Raw genomic sequence first — 18,440 nt, forward strand, 5'->3', positions numbered from 1 at the left:
ATCCAGTGTAGGGAAGAAGTAATTTTATTATCATTATTATTTTTATTTTTGCCTTTATTCAGATTTCCGGATTTTACATATCAGGAGGAAAAAAATGCCTATTTTCTTTGTAAAGGAGCAAAAGTAATTTTTTTTCCCCGCAAAAGCAATTTTCAAATGTTTTTTATCAGTGCAATTTAATATGACTCATTTTGGAAATCTCCATACAAATTATTTCTGCTGTTTAGTCCTTCACTCTCTCTTGTGAATAAAGGGAAACAACTCCTTTTGATCCATTGCAGAGAAGCTGATGAAACTCTCTGTATCAGCAGTGAGGTAGAAGAACCCTCCCTAAAGTCCAAAAGGATTTGGGATGTAGTCAGCCAAGTCTTTCAGACTATTTTCCAACTTGATTTAGTCAATTCTTATGGTGCATTGCACCACTTTGTTGTGACTTGATGTCAGAAATACTAAAAAAAAAAAAAAAAAAAAAAAGGAAAGGGGAAGGGGGGAACTTTCCTTATTGGCCTTCTGGGGAATTAAAGACCACTACAACAGTGACAGCTGACATGGATTCTTTATTTAATTCTTTCAATTTGTTCACTTTAATGAAACACCAAAAGATTTGAGAGAGTGGTAATTAACAAGACAGAGCCTGTCTAATGAAACCAGTACAGGAGGGTATTTGTTTCAAGGATCAATAAAAGACTGGGAGTGAGGATCATACCAGCATCACTCAAGAAAACAAATCACCTCACGCCAATCAATTGTCATGCTGCACATGCATGAATCTGTGTGGAGCATTTTAAATATTGCATCAGTCCAAAGACAAGCCGGGTGAATTTGGAGCCATCTCCTACTTAATTTGTTGGTCTGTCAGGTACTATAATTATACTTGTAGCATTCTTCTTCCATGCCTTCAATAGTCATTACTAAGCGAGTCTGGTGACATAATCTAATTAGAGCATGGCTCTCTCAGAGCTCACCGGGCCCCTTCTGTGGGGTGTCTCTGTATTCTATCTCTGCTTGAGTGTTTTCAGGAAAACAACTCAGCCTGTGCTCCCAGAAAGAGGAAAAACAGAGCAGCTGATTAAAAAAAAAAAAAAAAAACTACTTCTCTGGCAATCCTCTTGGCCCTCCAGAGACAGCAGTTGGACTCCCTGTTGCCACCAGTTGACTTAGCAATTAATAATGCAGCAATTAGCAGTGAGTTTCCAGACCTCGGTGCGCAAGGCAGGGTTTTATTTATACAGCAATGTTACTGACAATAACAGAGTGAGAAGGAATCAGCAGTGGAGAAGTTGTATCTCTAAACAGAGAATTACTTTGGTTGTGGGAAGAATGAGGTTAGTGCTAGAGGAAGGTAAATATGTGCTATCTGAGATTATCAGAAGAAATTTATGTGACCTGATGTGAAATTAATTTTCTTCTAAAGAGCGTACATTGGAAATTACATGCTTGAAAGAACAGGACTCAGACTATTTTTACCTGGAAGATCCAAATTATAGAGAAATGTTAAGGAACTGGCCTATACTGCTGCCTGTAATTGAGAATGAGATTGATGGACAGAGGGTATGGGTGGCCTCCGTGGAACATCACCTATAGGTAATTCAGAGCCCTAATAAGGTTTGGGTTGGTTTTTTTGTTTTGGTTTTTTTTTGTTTGTTTGTGGTTTTTTTTTTTTTTTTTTTTTTTTTTTTTTTTTTTTTTGGTTTGGTTTGGTTTGGTTTTTGTTTTTGTTTTTGTTTTGTTGTTGTTGTTGTGTTGTTTTTTTTTTTCCCTTTAAAGCAGAAAGTATAGAAATAATTCTTTGAAAAAGAACATCCCACAATTAAGGTCAGCCTTTGAGCTGAGCAGTGGAGCAGTCCCAGAGCCAAGGCAGAGATGACACCAAAATAATGGAATGTTCATGTGGAGGTGGGAGCTGCAAAGAATTGTGTGGAGAAGGCAAGGAGATTGTCAATTGGGTGGCTGGATGAGGTTTAAAAGCTTTGCTTTTTTGATCTTTGTAGATGCAAAGATGAATGACAGTTTTGCTGCAGTTCTTGGCACATTTCCAGGAATTTTGTTCCAATGGACTTTTTTTCCACTCTTTATTCTTGTCTGCAAAACAATTAGAAGATTAATGTTACAACTCTATCTAATGTAAACTTTGTTAGGCATTCAGAAAAACTCATTTGAGTTATGGAAACACATTTTGAGCACAAATTCAGAAATTTAAACCGTCATGTAAATCTTATTGACCTTGTTGCGTCCAGCTACAAAACCATACTCAGCAATTGCATTTGTAATTGACTGGCAGCCAGAGCTGAGCTGCAGTTCTGAAAGTTCTCAACCCTTTTGAAGTGGCAAACAGCTCTGACTGGCTTTGTTCCTGGAATGGCTTGGATTCCCAACACAGGAAATGCCTTGAGAAAGGAATTTGTGTGGCATACTCAACCACCAGCAGCCACAAATCAGAGGGAAAGCAGCAGGGAGAGAGTAATTGCACTTTGGTCAAAGTATCAAAGACAAGATGATCCAGAAGTCACACAAGGTGACAAGATTTATAGGCTGGAACCTGCAATGGATTGATGAGAGGAAATTGTCTTTAGCCATTGCAAATAGTGGGTTCATGTATCAGGATATTGCCCCATCAAATTGTTGGAAGATAAATGGAATAGCAGGACCAACAGGAGATTTCTTCAGTGAATACTTAGAAATGTTATTTCTCATTATTTCATCTGTGTGTAGACATGTTGATGGTGTGTTTTCAAAAAAAAATTTGTATTTATGTCAACACAAATAATATCTGTCATGACACCAAGTGAATGGGTTGTGGGAGGGTATGAGACAATGTGTTCAGTTTGCAGCCTTTCCTTTGTGTAGCAGGAGAATTAAATTGGGGTAAGGGAGGACCTTACATAGTGAAAGTGATTTGGCATTCATTCAGATCCTTGAACAGATTTCATCTGTAAAAAGAAAACAGCATCTTCCCACAACCACCAAATTGGAAGCAAAAATATTGCAAAGAATAAGGGTTCTCTGTGAATATGTCAAAAAATCTCAATTTCATTAATCAAAATGAGATGCAAAATATCTCAGTCATTCAGCTGGAGAGACACTAAATACAGCTATTTAGGATTCAACCTCAGCTCTTCTACACTATTTACTAGTTCGTGTTCCTTGTCAGTTAAACGCATCACTTGCAGGGAGTTTTAAAATTCCCAAGTAAAACAATTGGAAACTTGAATTGTACAAGACATGACTGGTAAAAAGCACATTTTTTTGCAGTAGCCAAAATATGAATCATGAGAAAGAAGTGCTGCTGACAGGAAGAAAATTGAAATCTTTGAGGTGCAGTGCTGGCAAAATTTCAGAAAAGTAGACAAAGGCTTACAGCAAATTTATGTGTTTGCTCATGACAGCCATCAGAATGATCATTATCTAAAAGATATAATTAAATGAAAGCAGTGCTGGAAGGTCATGGTAATAGAGGACAACCATGGTCACAGGGATAAAAGATAATCTGGGGGGTTGGATCCTCATCCTCAAAGCTATCAGTCACTTGAGACAGCTTCTAAAATTCTGTTGTATGGAGGCTATAAATGAGTTTGTTTTGTTTGGAGTGTGTTTGGTTTTGGTTTTAGGGGGTTTTGGTTGTTTTAGGGTTTTTTTGTGGGATTTTTTTGGTTGTTTTTTTAAGGGGGGGTTCTTTTTTTTATTATTTATTTTGGCTTTCCTTGTGTTTAACACTGTAAATCCGATAATATCATTACACTACTTTTGGAAGAGGAATTGATCCTCCTCCACGTTTGACAAATGATACAATTGTGAGGCTAATGGCTGCTAAGCTGCACAGGTATTACCCATGTTCCAGTCTGCTCTTAGAGCCATGGGTTTGATTTTTAAAAACCCCACAACCTCTGATGAATGCATCTTACAATACAGTTCTATAGAGAACACATATTCTCTACACGTGATCCTGCATGACTGATAGTGGCATTTCTTTATGGTGGAAGACTTCTTTCTCTACAATGAGAAAAAAACAAACATATTCCTTTTCTGCTTCCATTAAGACCTCTCTGATTTTTATGTGTTTGTTGTTTTTTTCAAGTACTTTTTTTGTTTGTTACTGCTGAGTTTGTAATTGAATCTCCTTTACCTGATATTCTTCCCTCTTCATGTTTTGCTATTTCTCTGATGACTTCAATATTTTTCTGTAAAATCATCAGGACATGCTCATAATATGACCAGGTACATTTTCAACATAGAGAAAAATAAAACAGGTGAGGAAAAAGAAACAAAAGAGGATTTGTGGTAGAATGGTAGAGCAAATCAGTGTTTCTGCTTTCGTATCCAGTCATAATAAATAAATTAAGGTGCATGGCTTATCAGTAGCAATGAGACAGTTGAATTAAGTTACATTATATTTTAGAGTGCATTTCCCTTGTAAAATGATCCAGGACACTGCTGTAAATATTCTGTATGAAAGCATGCATCAAAATTTGATGTTCTTCTAGGGAGGTCAAATTACTGGTCAACATGAGTTGGAATTCAGAAGATACTCAGCTTATCTTTAGTAAAGGGGCACATCGGGCTCATTAAATTCACCCAGATTTCTCCTTATTTTTAACATTCCCTGCTTTATTTCTTTCTTTTAGAGTGTGTACCTGCTAGACTATATTAATTACCCTGAAACAACAGACATAAATCAAACATCCCAACTGATTTCATCCCCAATGTATCTCAGAACACTAATTATTAGCAGAAATTAGCAAAAGCTGTGCATGAGTAGGTATGCAATGAGTGAAAAAACAAAGGCTCACAGTCCTTGTGGTGCAAGTTGTCCTTACCAGTCTCAGATGAGAAATGCCTTCAGAGCTGGTGTGGAGCTGAAAACATTGCAGTGCCCCTGTGTTTGCGAAAGATCTTGTAGGTGTTTGCTACTTGTGGCTATGTCTGAATCTTTTCCTAAAGAATTCAGATATGTGAGTAGCTTTGGAGTAGTTTAAGATTAAGACTAAATTTTCATCTTCTTTTCCTTGTAATCTCTCTCTTTTTTTCTGTACATCTGTCTTTTTTACCCCAGGAGTCTGTTCTTATTGCTGAGGGCTTATGCTTGAAATTTTAGCCAGCTCTTTTCCACAGTCTTATCCTTTATGTTGGTGAAATGTGTTACTCACAACACCAGTAGTGTCTAAATATCTATTACATATATAAAAGAAGTGTGGGGTAAAAATGGCTTGGTTTTATGGAGTATCAATATTCATGGCAATTGTAATTGCTGTTGCAGTTGTAAAGAGAAAAGAAATGGGGAACCTATTAAACAGATAAAATATCAAGGCATCTGAATTGTGAAGATGATTTAGCATCTAATCTAAGTCAATCTGTGCAGATACTGCTAGAAAAGCTTAAGGCTATTCCATCCTAAAAATTTTTTGCAAGTAGTTACTGTTACTTGTATTTATCTATTTAGAAAATATTGGGTTCCTTCCATTTGAAGGATGCAGGGAATTAAAAATGGGGTCTTTCTTTTCTCCTTTGTACATGCAGAAGAACCAATGTCTGCACAAATTGTTGTGTCACACAAATGGGAGTGTGGCAGTCTCATTTTCTCCCTTAATACCTTGAAACTGTTCCTGGCTGCTGTGTGATTGGGTGTATGACAGGTAGAGGGACTCATTTAGGATAGGAAAATACGACTGGAAAGTCTCCAGGTGTTTGGTTTGATTTAGGTGCATTTGTAGTTGTGTCAGGGAGAGAATAAACCCTAAGGAAAGCCATAGAGCTGTGATGTATTGCACTACAAGGACTGCACTAGAGCCCCTGTCTGGCAGTGTAAATAAAGACTTTTATATTTTCATTTATTGACTGCAGTGCTAAGAAAGCTTTGCATTGCCTGGTAGAAGTGGCTGAAAAATAATATATGGAAAATCTATAGGAGACAGAGAGGCATTTCAGAAAGCAAAGAACAATTGGCAATATCATCAAAGACAAAAGCATTGTTATATACAGGTTGCTTTGATTCTCCAAGAACCCATTGATATTTCCCCTGGCATTGAGCTGCTAACAACACCTTCAGCAGGAAAGGCAGAATGTGCTCTCACTGGGAGTGAGTGGGGCAGCATATTCCACTTTTATTTTCTTAAATGACAATATCCACTGCAAAGAATGGGTCTAAGCCCTCTGCCACTGGGGCTGTGGGATCTTTTTCTTCAGCCTCATCATCACCAGAGTTCTGGGTTCTGTGGAAGTGCAGCAGTGCTGGCCCAGCTGTGTTTGGGGACAAGAGCACACTGAGGGCTGGAGAAGAGAGATTTGCTCAACCTCCAAACCAAAGTTTGGTCTGCTTTTTCACAAACATGAAAGAAAATGGTACATAAAAGATCATGGAAAAACTCATACATTGCATTATGTCCATATTCACATTTGTTTTCATAGGGTTTTGTATCACTGAATGTGTAGGGGCTATGATATATTGTGTAATACCTTCAATATTTTAGTAGAAATGAGTGATCCACAAAGCAATACAATTCACTGGTCACTTCACTAGCTCATGAAAATTTGCTGTTTTCTACAGAGCATATACATTGTCCTTTGTTCTAGGGTAAGTTTATATAATATATCCAGCAGTGAATGTACCCCTGAAAGCTTTTAAGCACCAAAATACGAGTCAGGAGCAGGCAGGAAGCACTGGCCCGAGTTCTGCCACTGCCACAAATCCTGACGTCCTGAGCCAGCCCTTGTGGCTCAGATATCACTGTTAAAGTGGAAATGGATGTGAGCAGAGAGCAGCTGTGGAGGACACTACAGTCCACATTAGCCAGTCTAAAGCTGTCTTTGGGGACTGTTCCCAATCAAAATCTGCTTTTATTCACATAATATCAAAGAAAAAAATAAAATAAAAGCAATGATCTTGATCTAAAAATTCTCCAGAAATATCTAGGAGATGCTTGTAATTATCTCCTATTTATACTCATTTGGGGAAAGAAGGAAATGGGATCAGGATATCCAGTCTGTCACTTATTGTTTGATCAGCACTATGCAGGAATTGTCACTAAGACAGGAGAAATGTGCTCCAGGATCACATTTGTGAGGTGTCTCTTGAGTCACAGGCGTGAGACAGAGGCATGTAGGAATTTAACTGGGCATTTCACTCTGTGCAAATCATGAGAATCAAAGATTTGTAATACTGCATTTATCAGTGAGGCATGAGAGAGCTGAGGTCTTGAATTTACAGGAAAAGAATTGAAGGAGTTTGCACTGAGGTGAGGATTGAGCTCTTGTCCCAGGTAACAAGTGGCAGGATGAGACAAAATGTCCACAAGTTATGCCAGGGGAGGTTAAAAATCAGATATTAGGAAAAGATTCTCCACTGGAAGGGTAATCAAGCATTGGAACAAGGATGTGGTGGAATTACCATTCCTGGAAGTGCTCAGAAAACGTGTGGCTGTGGCACTTGGGAATGTGGTTTAGTGGTGAACACTGCACTGCTGGGTTAACTTGGACTTGATCTTGTATGGCTTTTGCAGCCCTAGGGACTCTTTGAAGGGGCTGAATGCAGAGCTGATCCACTGGCAGAGGCATGGCCAGTGGTGGGGCAGGAGCATTGAATAAATTGCATTTCTCTTTCCCCTTGAGTGCAAAATAACCATTCCAGTCCCACTGCCCTGAGCTCACGCCACTGCAGCAGAGGAGGCTCCTGCTTCCCAGAGGTAAAAAAAAGCTGTTCAGGGTCTGTTTACCTGCTCAGGATATTTTCATCTGGGAACCAATTGCCAGTGCTAGTAATGAAATATATGTCCAATTCCAGGACTTGATGTTGTACCTTCCTAAGCCTCACACTGCAAATTCCAATGCTTTGGAGGAAAGATGTGTGCCTGTGGGCTTTTTAAATTAGCAGTCCTTACCAAGTGCCCATACATGGTGTGTGATTATGTGTTTTTAACTCCCTAAATTTGCTTTTATCCCTTTGATTTGCACACACACGTACCCAGTCACACGACATATAATCCAGTGTGCCCAAGAGCTGCTGCTTGCAAATTTATGTGAATCTTCAAGTTGTTTCTGAGGAATTAATTATGTTGGTGAGTTTGTTAAGAAAAAAAAAAAAAAGGTGGCTTTTTGTATCATGAGGCTTAACATTTTATTGTCACATACAGACAGCAATAATGTTAAAAGAAAATGTTAAAAGGAAAGCACTGAGCTTTCTGCTTCCTTTCCATGGAGTGATTCTGAGGGATTAGCTTATCCCAGTGCACTGCTTTGCTAAGAGGGCAGACACTGAATTTCTCAACACCTCTGAGGGTGTCCAGCACCTCACAGAAAATGGCTTAAGGAATTTAGCAAGACGGCATGGTCGAGTGTGTCTTGAAAAAGCAAAAAGGTTTTAATAAAAGAAGAAAGTGATTTAAAAAAACAAAGCTGAGCACAGTGTAAGAACAGGTTCCACGCATCTGCTACAACACCCCAAGATGCACTGAGAAGCCTCATGCTCTTCCTTAAGCATTGGATGATTTAGGTGGGGTTTTTGACAAACAGCCCAACAGAGAGCAGCTACCTTTCTGAGGAACAGGTAAAGAGACCTATCAAGTGTTTTTGTCTTAGTATTGAACCAATTACTGCCAGGAGAGCAAAGAAACTTCCAGTGTTCTTCCTTTAAAAGGATTTGGGATGAGTCTTAAACCTTTCCCTATATGGAGACACCTGCTCGGGTGTGGGGTGCTTTCCTACAGGCAGACACTTGCTCAGGCCAGCAAATAGCACAGGCAGGTTTGTGCCATTACCCTAAAAGAAAAGTGGCAGTAATTGCTCTGCCAGTTTTAGGCTAACAGTTGCTTTCCTGTGGCACTGGCGAGTGGCAGTGTGGGACCTAGGGGACAAAGGGGCAGCGGCAGGACAGAGCTGAGGGCCAGGACTCCCCCAAACCTGCACCAAGGGGTGCTGGGGCTCCAGCTGTTCCTAGCAGTGTGAGCTTCATCATGTCAGCTTTCCTGCCTCTTCCCTGCTTTAGTCCGTTTTTCTGTATTCTATTTTAGCTGAAGTCTCCCTAATTTCACGACTCCCCCATGGTGCCCAGGATTTTTCATAGCTGTAAGAATTGTGAGTTGTTGCCTTGGAAACACAGTTGTTCCTGCAGCTGTTGTAACTATACTTGTTAATTTTGCTTTATCACAAAAGGTTTCAAAGCTTTTTTTTTCTGCATTTGTCTGACATTTCTTGGTTCTGTAACTCTTTATAACATTCTGTTTGACAAATTGGAGGAGGAAATAGAACTTCGGCCTCACAGTGTACGGCATGTCCCCATGTCCTGACTGCATCACCTGCTTCCCTGCCCTTGGAAGCCTCCAAACTCCATTCAGTCCCATTCCTGCCTAGTCAAAAAAAAAAAAAAAAAAAAAAAAAAAAAAAAAAAAAAGTAAGAAATTTTGAAAATGTCTTTTGATATTCTACATCAGAGCTTCTGTGTGCAGATGCTGGGGACAGCATGAAGCAGCATCTCCTCCAGGTTTCTGCATGGGAGCAGACAGGTGTGGGCAGATCAGTCCTGTGCCAGCCTGGGCCTCTGCTCCTGCTCCCTGGGACAGATCTGGCAGGAGGTGCCAGGTGATGCTTGAGTGTTTTACCCACGTGTGCCACCTTTCCACGAAAGCTCCTCTGGTACCAGGGAAAGACTCATGTTCATACATGCTGCCTTTGGTACAAGAGCTCCTAATCCTCTCCTTTGGGCCTCCTGCTCAAGAGCAGTTCCTTGAAGCAAAAGGCATTTGTTCTCTGTCAGTGCTAAGAGCTGGGATTGCTGGATTGGAGAGAAACCACAGAGGATCCCTTTCCAGGACAGGCCTCCTTCCGTGCCAGCTGTGTGCTGGTGCCAGAGCTCGGAGCTGGCAGGAATGTGTGGGCAGGAATGTGTCGTTATGAAACTTGTGTATGTTTGCTTTTTTTTTAGCCAAGGCTCCTAATTGCCAGCATATTTTCAGTGCATATACCTGTCAGCTACACCGGTTTAGCTGGCATTGCGCTGCCTTTATGCTGTCTTATGGTTTTATAGCAGCATAAAAAATGGTTTGGGTTTTGTGAGTCGCTTCCTCTCTGAGCTTTCCCATTTCCCCTGTCGGCAACACGAGCCATAATAGCTGGGGAGAAGGACAGGTGGGCACTATTTCTGCTCTCTGGAAGAGGGAAGGAGGGCTGCTAAACCAATAAAAAGAACAAGCTGCTAACTGCAATATTACAGTGCTTTTGTCTCCTGGCACTGCCTTGCTTTCCGTGGACCTCAGTCCACTGTAACAGCCTGTGCTGCTACAGTTTGTACCTCAACTTTTTGGAACTTTATTGCGAGATTTGAGTCAAGTCAGCAACAGAAAGCACAGTCACAGCTGGCTTTAGGTGCCCAGTGTGGTTGACTGGATTTGCTGTGAAGAAAGGTAACCTTATTGTAATGTAGTACAGCTTTATTTTCTATTGAATTTATTAATGCGGTTTTGCTGTAGTAGGTTGTAGATTGTGTTCTTTAAAGCAGTTTATTAGAAAAGCTACTAAAAAGGAGATCCAACTAGAAACACCTGAGCAAGTAACAGGCAAATATAAGTGCTGAAGCAGGCAAGGAATGTGTGTTTGTGTTTGCTTATAAACAACCTTTATAAACTCCACAGAAATTGTAGCAATTGTTTTCAAGTCGTCATTATCTGATGATAGCATAAGTTTTTCAATACAATTGTGAAAATTACTCAGTCACTTCAGAGGAGAACAGCAAAAGAATTAAAAAAAGACAATAGTGGACAATTAAGGAGTTCCTTGAACTGTGGCTGAGAAGCACAAAAGACATCCTGAGGGTGATCGAAGGCACTTTTCTACGCCGTTCTCTTTGGTGATTCCCTTCTTGGAATATACAATGTTTCTGCAGAGAAGCACAAGCCATGCCTTCCACCCCTCAGTTGCATTCATTACCCTGTCAGGAATGATAGAGGATCTGCTATTTTGCCCCAGTTTCTCACTGAATGGGGAGAGGATTTACAAAACTCACCTTTTTTTTTTGGCTGGGCAGGTGCAACAAAGTACATTTATAACTTCAGAATCAGGGCAGTAATTTAAAGTAGAGGATGGTACCAGTTTCAGAGCATCATCTCTGTCATAGTTTTAGAAAATAATTAAATATTAAAATGAACACAGTCTGGATTGTTGAAATGTTGACAGGTAAACTAATCTGTATTTTTATGATTTTATGACAGCACCTGAAATAGCTGCTTCTACTGATTGTGTTGAGTGTAGAAAAGAAATTCTATTTGACTCTACCAAGTTCATATAGTAGCAGACGCAATACTCTGGCAGCTAGATATTAATGGTCTGTGAGTATCTGTACTATAAGGATTGGTAAACTTATTAAGAATTTATTGAGGTTGTGTCCTTGGTTGCTGATTGGATTGAGCTGTGAGAAGTGTTGTACAATATGTTCTGTCGTATTCGGATATTTTCTTCCTCTGTCAGCCCTCCCTGGGAGGACACTGACATAATAACCTTCACAACACAAATTTCCAAAGCTTGATCTCTGGGACCTTAATATCTTTTAGACTTGCAGAGTTTTGTTGATTTGTTGTGTTTTTAGGGTTTTTTTTCCCTTGACTTGGAGGATACTTTAGACAGGAAAGAGATTTTCAATTGCCAAACACTTTACATGTAATAATCCAAACACTCCATGCTGCATCAGCAACAGTGCAGGCAGTAAGTCCAAGGAAATTGTTGTTGTACTCTTGACCTCTTGTGAGCCCCTGTTTGGAGTCTGGGCTGTGTCTGGGCTCCCTGCTCTGGGATAAACATGGATTTACTGGAAAAACTTAGGCAGTTGCCACCAAGAGCTGGTGCATGTCCTGTGAGGAGAGATTGGGAATTGGGTTTGTCCCTCTTGGAGAAAAAGAGGTGAAGGGAAGATCTCATCTGCAGGTGCCGCAGAGAAGAGCAGAGAAAATGGAGACACTGTAAGCACCTAACACTGGGAGAAATTCCCCAGAAATCCTCTGGGATCTCCATCCTTGGAGAAATTTAGACATGGCTCAGGGCAATACCTTCCAGGTGGATGTTCTCTGAGCAGAGGGTTGGGCTAGATGAGCTCTAGAAGTTGCTTTCAGTCAAAATTATTCTCGTCCTCTCTAATTTTTTTCCTCTTATCAAACTTATCAAAAAATATATTCATCATCTACACAAGTAAATAAGGGGATAAAAAAAAATTAAGGCTTTGTATTGGAGGATTCATTTTACTGTTTGTTCAAGCAGAGAAACTAGCACAAAGCAACAGATACTTGTCATTGTGAGAGGATTCAGGGTTTAAGAAGAGACAAACACAAAAATCAATCAAACAACCAAAACAACCCTCCCCCAAAAACCAACCAACCAACCAACCAAACAAACAAAAAAAAATAAACAAAAACACCCAGAAGTCCCCTCATGAAGATTGTTTAGACCTCAGAACTCTGTCAGAGAAATTGGGGGAGGGGGGAGGGGGAGGGGGGAGGAAGAAGGAAAAAAAGAAAAAAAAGAAAAAAGAAAAAAGAACCCCCCTGTCTTAGATTCTCCTTTGGGGAATGGAGTGCCAGTGGAAATGGCTGCTGCATTTGCTACCAGTGACAGCATCTTAATCTATGCACTTTGTATTTCCTCAACCATCTCCCCTATCCTATTCCAGCTGTGGAACTGCAGTGTCAAACAGCTAACAGATGAAGATCTGCTTGCCCATTCCTGGCTGTGACTGCCCCTGGCATCCTGTGTTTGCCTATCTCTGGCACTCAGGGGATTAGTTCCCTTCCTGGCACCCAGGATTTGCATCAGGCTATTAAAGGCACAAGGACCCCTGTGAGTGAACACCTATCAATATCCTAAAGACATTTGGGGCCCTGAGAGCCTTTAGGGACTTTATAAACTGGCTTCTGCAGATAAGGAGATACCTCAGTGAGCCACCTTTGGCAGCTGCTGCAACAGCCTGAGGAATTGAAACGAGATTTAGGAGGGTTACTCAGTGCTTTGTTCTTGATTCTACTTAGGGGAAGAAAAGCTCTGTAATAGGAGAGGGTTGGATTCCAGCACTCTCAGAAATAACTGTAGAGGATTAATTGCCACTAAAGTATTATTTTATGCCACTGTTCCTACCACTGGGATCACAATACTTTCTCAAAAGATGCCAGACAGAAACAGGATTTTTTTTGTGAATACCTCTCCATCTGCACTATAAACCTAGGGATGGATATCATAAAGGGAGGAGTGGCATTGGGATCTTGCAGCTATCAAGGTAAATATCCTTCCTCCAGGTCCCTAATTTAGAAAGTGTCTTACCTTTTAAGCAGATATTTTCTTTAGGTGTCACACATTCATGCCAGTACTACCTGACGTATCAGCAGCCTTCTGCTGGCTGGAGAAGTCAAAAGGGAAAGGGTAGAAAGGAAAGGAGGCATCACTTGCTGTTAAAATGATTATACAATGATCATCCACAGCCTCATAGTTTAGTAATAAATGATAAAGCTATTTTGTCTTCCCAGGACAGTTTTATTGACACTACAATGTGCTCTTCAGTGCTTTACCTGTGAAAGGAAACTCCTGTGGTTGGTGTGCAGCCCCTGGGCAAGGAAAGAAAGTTGTAAGTTCTTTCCTCCAAACAACAGAACAGACAAGTGCCAGAACTCTGTGTAATCTCTAACTGGTGGCTGGGAGTCTCCCAGTTCTGCTGTACTTAACTGCTTTGACAGATTGTGCTGAGGGCACAGAGCACTGAAACGGGCTGTTAGACAGGCAAAAGGTTAATTTGACTGGTCTGGAAAGCACTAACAGAAGAATGTGGCAAATCCATTTGTCAGTCAGAGGAAGGGGAAATGACTTGTTATTACTGAAGCATGTATTGTTATTTCAGAAATAACCAGCATCGGTCACAGAAACAGCAACAAGATGGTTGCTTCAAGGTGCTTAATCCCTGAGAAGGGAAGCATGGAGTCAGTGCAGAATAAATTGGAATGGAGTTGCCTGTGGTTAGCTGCCATGCCTGCAGATATAATAACTAGCCATGGGCCAAGGCAAGGCTTTGATGCAAACACAGGCTCACTTGAAATGCCCAGCACGGACAAAAGAGTAGCTGGGGCTGCTGAAGTAGCTTGACAGTAAAAGTACAGCTCTGATCTTTTTAACAACCCAGATTAAGCATAAAAACCCAAAAGAAAAATGAGAATCTATCGGTGAGTGTGTGTACCCTCCTATAAACTACAGCAGGAAAACTGAATGAAGCTGAAAGACAATTAAGTAACTCACTTGTACCATAGTTGGGCACAGCGAGCTCCTCAATTCAGCATTTTATAGGAAAGAGAAGAATTAGAGAGGATGAGGGGGTGTTATTCTTTCTCTTTGAGATAATCAGATTTCTGTAGCCCACCAGCTTTACTTTTTTTTTTGTATTCCTGGCATGAGATTTGCCTTTACCATGGAGTTACTTTGCAACCAATAAGAGTCCAAAAGCATGAGGGGTTTTAAAGCTTGGCAAAGCTTTTGTTTCCATAGAGTTTTTTGTTTGGTGTTTTTTTATTAATTTGCCAAAAAGCTGATTGGCACATTGAAGGTGTGCATGTGTATGAGCTGACATATATATCTGTGCACACTGCATATAAATAGACATTAAAATCCAGCATCTGAGGAGTCACTCTCAGCAGCAGCTTTGCCACAGGTGAAAAGGTGATTTTTTTTAGGGCCATTGAACACTATAAATGTGTTCATTGTATCAGTGCTTCAGAAATACCCATTCTAAATGACTTTGTGTTGATCCACTGTGAAAATTCATTGTGCTCAATTGCCCTCAAAATTTCTCATTTCTCATCTGTGATGTTGCAGTCTGGTGGCTGCACACCAGGCCACGGTACAGCTGGGCAAGCACCCGGCTCCAGAGGGGCCTGAAAAGAGTTTATATTTCCTGCCGGGCTGCTCTGTGCCCCCCAAAAACTGAACAGTTCTGTGTCAAGGGCTTGGAGCTGCAAGGCTTTCATGGGTGGGAATAGTTTGTGGAGCTGATGTTGAGTTGTGTGTGCACAAAGGCTTCCGTGTGTCCCGTGTCACGCAGTACATGAGATGTGGAATATGGAACTTGGCTTTAATTTTTAATCATACCTTTGATTCAGAGAAGTCAAACCCACCCTTTTATCAATTCAGTTCTATTCAGTTTAGGAGAAAAAGGAAGAGAAACCCAACAAATTATCGGGTGGCATAAATAACTTTCAGCATGCATGGCAAGAAATTGAGTCATAAAATGATTGTTAGGGGGTTCTTTTTTGACATCTCATTGAAACAAGACTTACAGGGAGGATTTTTTTCAGTTTTGAAAGGGAACATTTATAGCTGACTTTTAATATGTTTTATTTGTCGCTTAATTTACTGTATTGTCTGATTCCTTATAAAAGCCTCTGCAAATCAGCTTTTCAGCTGTGAGGGGAATAAATGCCTGCTTTGGAACAGAGAACGGTGAAATTTGGAGACCTCTTGGCCAGTCCTTAGTGTGCTGCAATGTCTGTGGATTCTTTCAGGCAGTGGAGTATCAATGATAGCAGCCAATCCTGGTGAGATTGACGAAGAGTTGGGTGAGGAAGTTGTGTCTAGGAAAACAAGAACTTTGCATCCAAATGAGATGTGGCAGGAAGTGTGTTGTGGAGTACAAAGCTGTAAATGTAGAAGAAAATTTGGTTTGCTTCACCTTCCAACCTTCTGCTTGTAAGTTCACAGACAAACTCCTGCCTGTAGTTTAGACAGGTTGGACACTTTGTCTTAAAAGTCAGGGCAGGAGATGCTCAGTCGTGTAAGAAGACCTCGATTTTTCTTCCAGTTAGCAGGAACTTTAATTACATCCTTGTACTAACATCTTGCTGCAGTGATGGTTCATTTCTGAGTTGCTGTAGCGGGGAATTCCTCCTTAAGCGCCACACAAGCCACTGCTCCAGCAACGATTCAGCCTCTGTTATTAAACCTGAGATTCAACAGGACAGTGGCAAGGTCAGACTGCCTTGCTCACGGTCTGTTCAATATGTGAACCTACTCCATATTTTCCTACAAATTCAGAACTCTGTGTTTGAATTGTTTGAATCTCAAAAAAGGGAAAAAGATAAATAAACCTGATTTTTTGTTTTTGTTAGCAGACCATTTGTCTTCAATTTCTGCTCTGCACTGTTTTTATCTCTCAAATAGATTCCTTGTTAGCAAGTGGAAGCTGTCTCCCATGGATATGAACATCAGCAATCATTCTTTTAAAGAAAAACAATATTTGCAAGCACACTGTATTTCTAGTTCGGGATGTTAAGTGTACAACAAATTTTGATCTTGGCAAACACATCAAGCACTTCCATGTCTCTGTGTCTCTACATTAATTTCTGGAACCTAGTGATGATACTCTGGATGGCAAAGATGTACTAATTGATATAAATTGTGGCATGAACAGTGATAATTCATTTGTTCTTCAGGTTTAAGAAAAGACAGAACATTCTAAACCAGAAAATATTACCTGATTTGATTTTATATAATAGTTTGGTCCTTTTGAAGTTCTTGGGAGCAAAGGGAAAGAACTCCCTCATTTTAGTTCTTCCTTTTTTTTTATTATGTATTTAAATGCATTAAATTAATAGAACCATTCTTATAAAGAAAATAAAACATCAGAGAAATATACTTCTGCCTAGGCTTGTGAAAGCTGGGCTTTGTCTAAATTATTTGCTGACTTCAGTCATCCATTTCTCAGAAAGAAAAAGAAAAGGTGCAGCATCACATAATCTCAGAAGGTCTCTCAGGAAAAGACAAAGGCCAGCTCATGCCTATTGTCTAGACTCAACCGTTCAATACTCATCATCCTTATTCTTCTTATTCTTATGCCTCAAAGTAATTTCAAAATGAGGAGAGATAATGGGAATAGTTGTATGAGTGCAGCATCTCTGGAAAATGTGGCCAATTCTGTAGAAAAGGAGCTGCTCTTGTTATAAAGCTTTAATTTTCTTTTACTTAGTTTTACTGCAGCTCTTCAGCATTTCACTGCTGGTTTAATGGCATTTCAAAAAACATTTTCTTCCCCAGTAAAATATTATATTTACGTCATTTGTAAGTTTGCACTTTTATACAGCTCCAAGTGCATCTTTTGTTTTGATAAATTGCATTTATATTGCAGTTGCGCCCTGTTTCATAATTAAATCACTTTCAGTCTAAGTAAGTACAGGAAATCTATGCTTCAGTGTGCAAGTCTGCTGACAAAGTGAAGGGTAACCCAGTTCTCATCCACGCAACTTTTTAATTAGTTGCTGCACATCTGAGGATTAGCTTGTTGGGATGTCTTGCAGAAAATAGCATTAATATTCAATTTGGTTAAGGGCTTTCAATAAACAAACAGAATTAATAAAGCTATTAAACAAATGTCTCTGATGACCACTTTCCATATGGATTGCAACTCTTCAGAGGCATTTCCAAACGCAGGCAGCTGAGAAGGGTTTCTCTTCACATGGTTTGGCTGAATCTTGAGGAGTAGCTGGGTATTTTCCATCCTGAGCTCATCTGCATTTGAATTTGCTGAATGTATTTTCTGGGGTCTACAAAAGCCAGGTGGAAAAGAGTTCTTTGTTGCAAGCTCTGTTATCAGCCTCTCAAAGTACAGTATTTCATTTTCTCTTTGTCTATGTTGTCTAGGTTTCAGAATATACTGCATCTGAACAAAGTTTTTTTGGTTTTTTTTTTTTTTGTTTGTTTTGTTTTGTTTTGTTTTTTGTTTTTTTTTTTGTTTTTTTGGTTTTTTGTTTTTTTTGGGGGGGTTTTTTTGGGTTTTTTTGGGTTTTTTTGGGTTTTTTTTGGTGAGCTTGAAATAATTTAGATATGAGAGGTTTGTTAAATTATGCTTTTACCTGGATTTTTTTTTTTTTTTTTTTAATATGAGGAATGGTTTTTTGAAATGTTCTGGATGAGAATCTACAAGTCAAATGATTGGCATTAAAAAACCAGCTCATCTAATGTAAACCTGGGAATTATTTTAGGGTTACATTTTCATTTGAAAAATCTGGTATTTCAGTGAAAGAGAACTGATATAAAAGTTAATTCTTATTTCTTGGAAAATAGGCTCTGCTACTTATGTAAGTCCTGGCAAGATGGTGTTGATTTTGTGTGGAGATTTTGGCTGGTTTTATGGTGCCGTAAATTCACTTTATATTATAGCTTGCTATAAATCACAAACATCCTTCCACAGCCTCTGAGAGCTATTGAGGTAACAGTGATGAGGTAACTTCTCCCAAAATACTGTTTATACTCTGTTAAGATTCCTGTAGGGACAGGTTGTGTTTGCATTGAAGAGACATTCAGTTCCTACCCAATATATACTATTATTTGTATATTCCATGTATTTGCAATGTGTGTCTGAAATTGATTTCACTTTGGTCTTTTGCCAAGAAATTAAAAAAAAATTAAAAAACAAAATTAGATGGCACTAGAAGAAGGGCTTT

At 39.7% G+C, this 18,440-nt stretch overlaps 2 long non-coding RNA genes across 2 annotated transcripts in view; one reads left to right on the forward strand and one right to left on the reverse strand.

Annotated features, from left to right (window-relative positions):
- The window catches only part of LOC310922796, a 410,148-nt gene that overhangs the window by 333,372 nt on the left and 58,336 nt on the right, over positions 1-18,440 (forward strand). The gene's annotated exons all lie outside the window — the stretch shown is intronic.
- On the reverse strand, positions 286-13,611 carry LOC310922797. The gene is made up of 3 exons (XR_014592491.1): positions 13,530-13,611; positions 13,285-13,360; positions 286-2,082 (listed from the first exon to the last, which is right to left on the reverse strand). It is a non-coding gene; the product is annotated as an uncharacterized lncRNA (long non-coding RNA).

This window comes from Zosterops lateralis, assembly GCF_965231275.1.
Source record: "Zosterops lateralis genome assembly, chromosome: Z".
Classification (NCBI taxonomy): Eukaryota; Metazoa; Chordata; class Aves; order Passeriformes; family Zosteropidae; genus Zosterops; species Zosterops lateralis.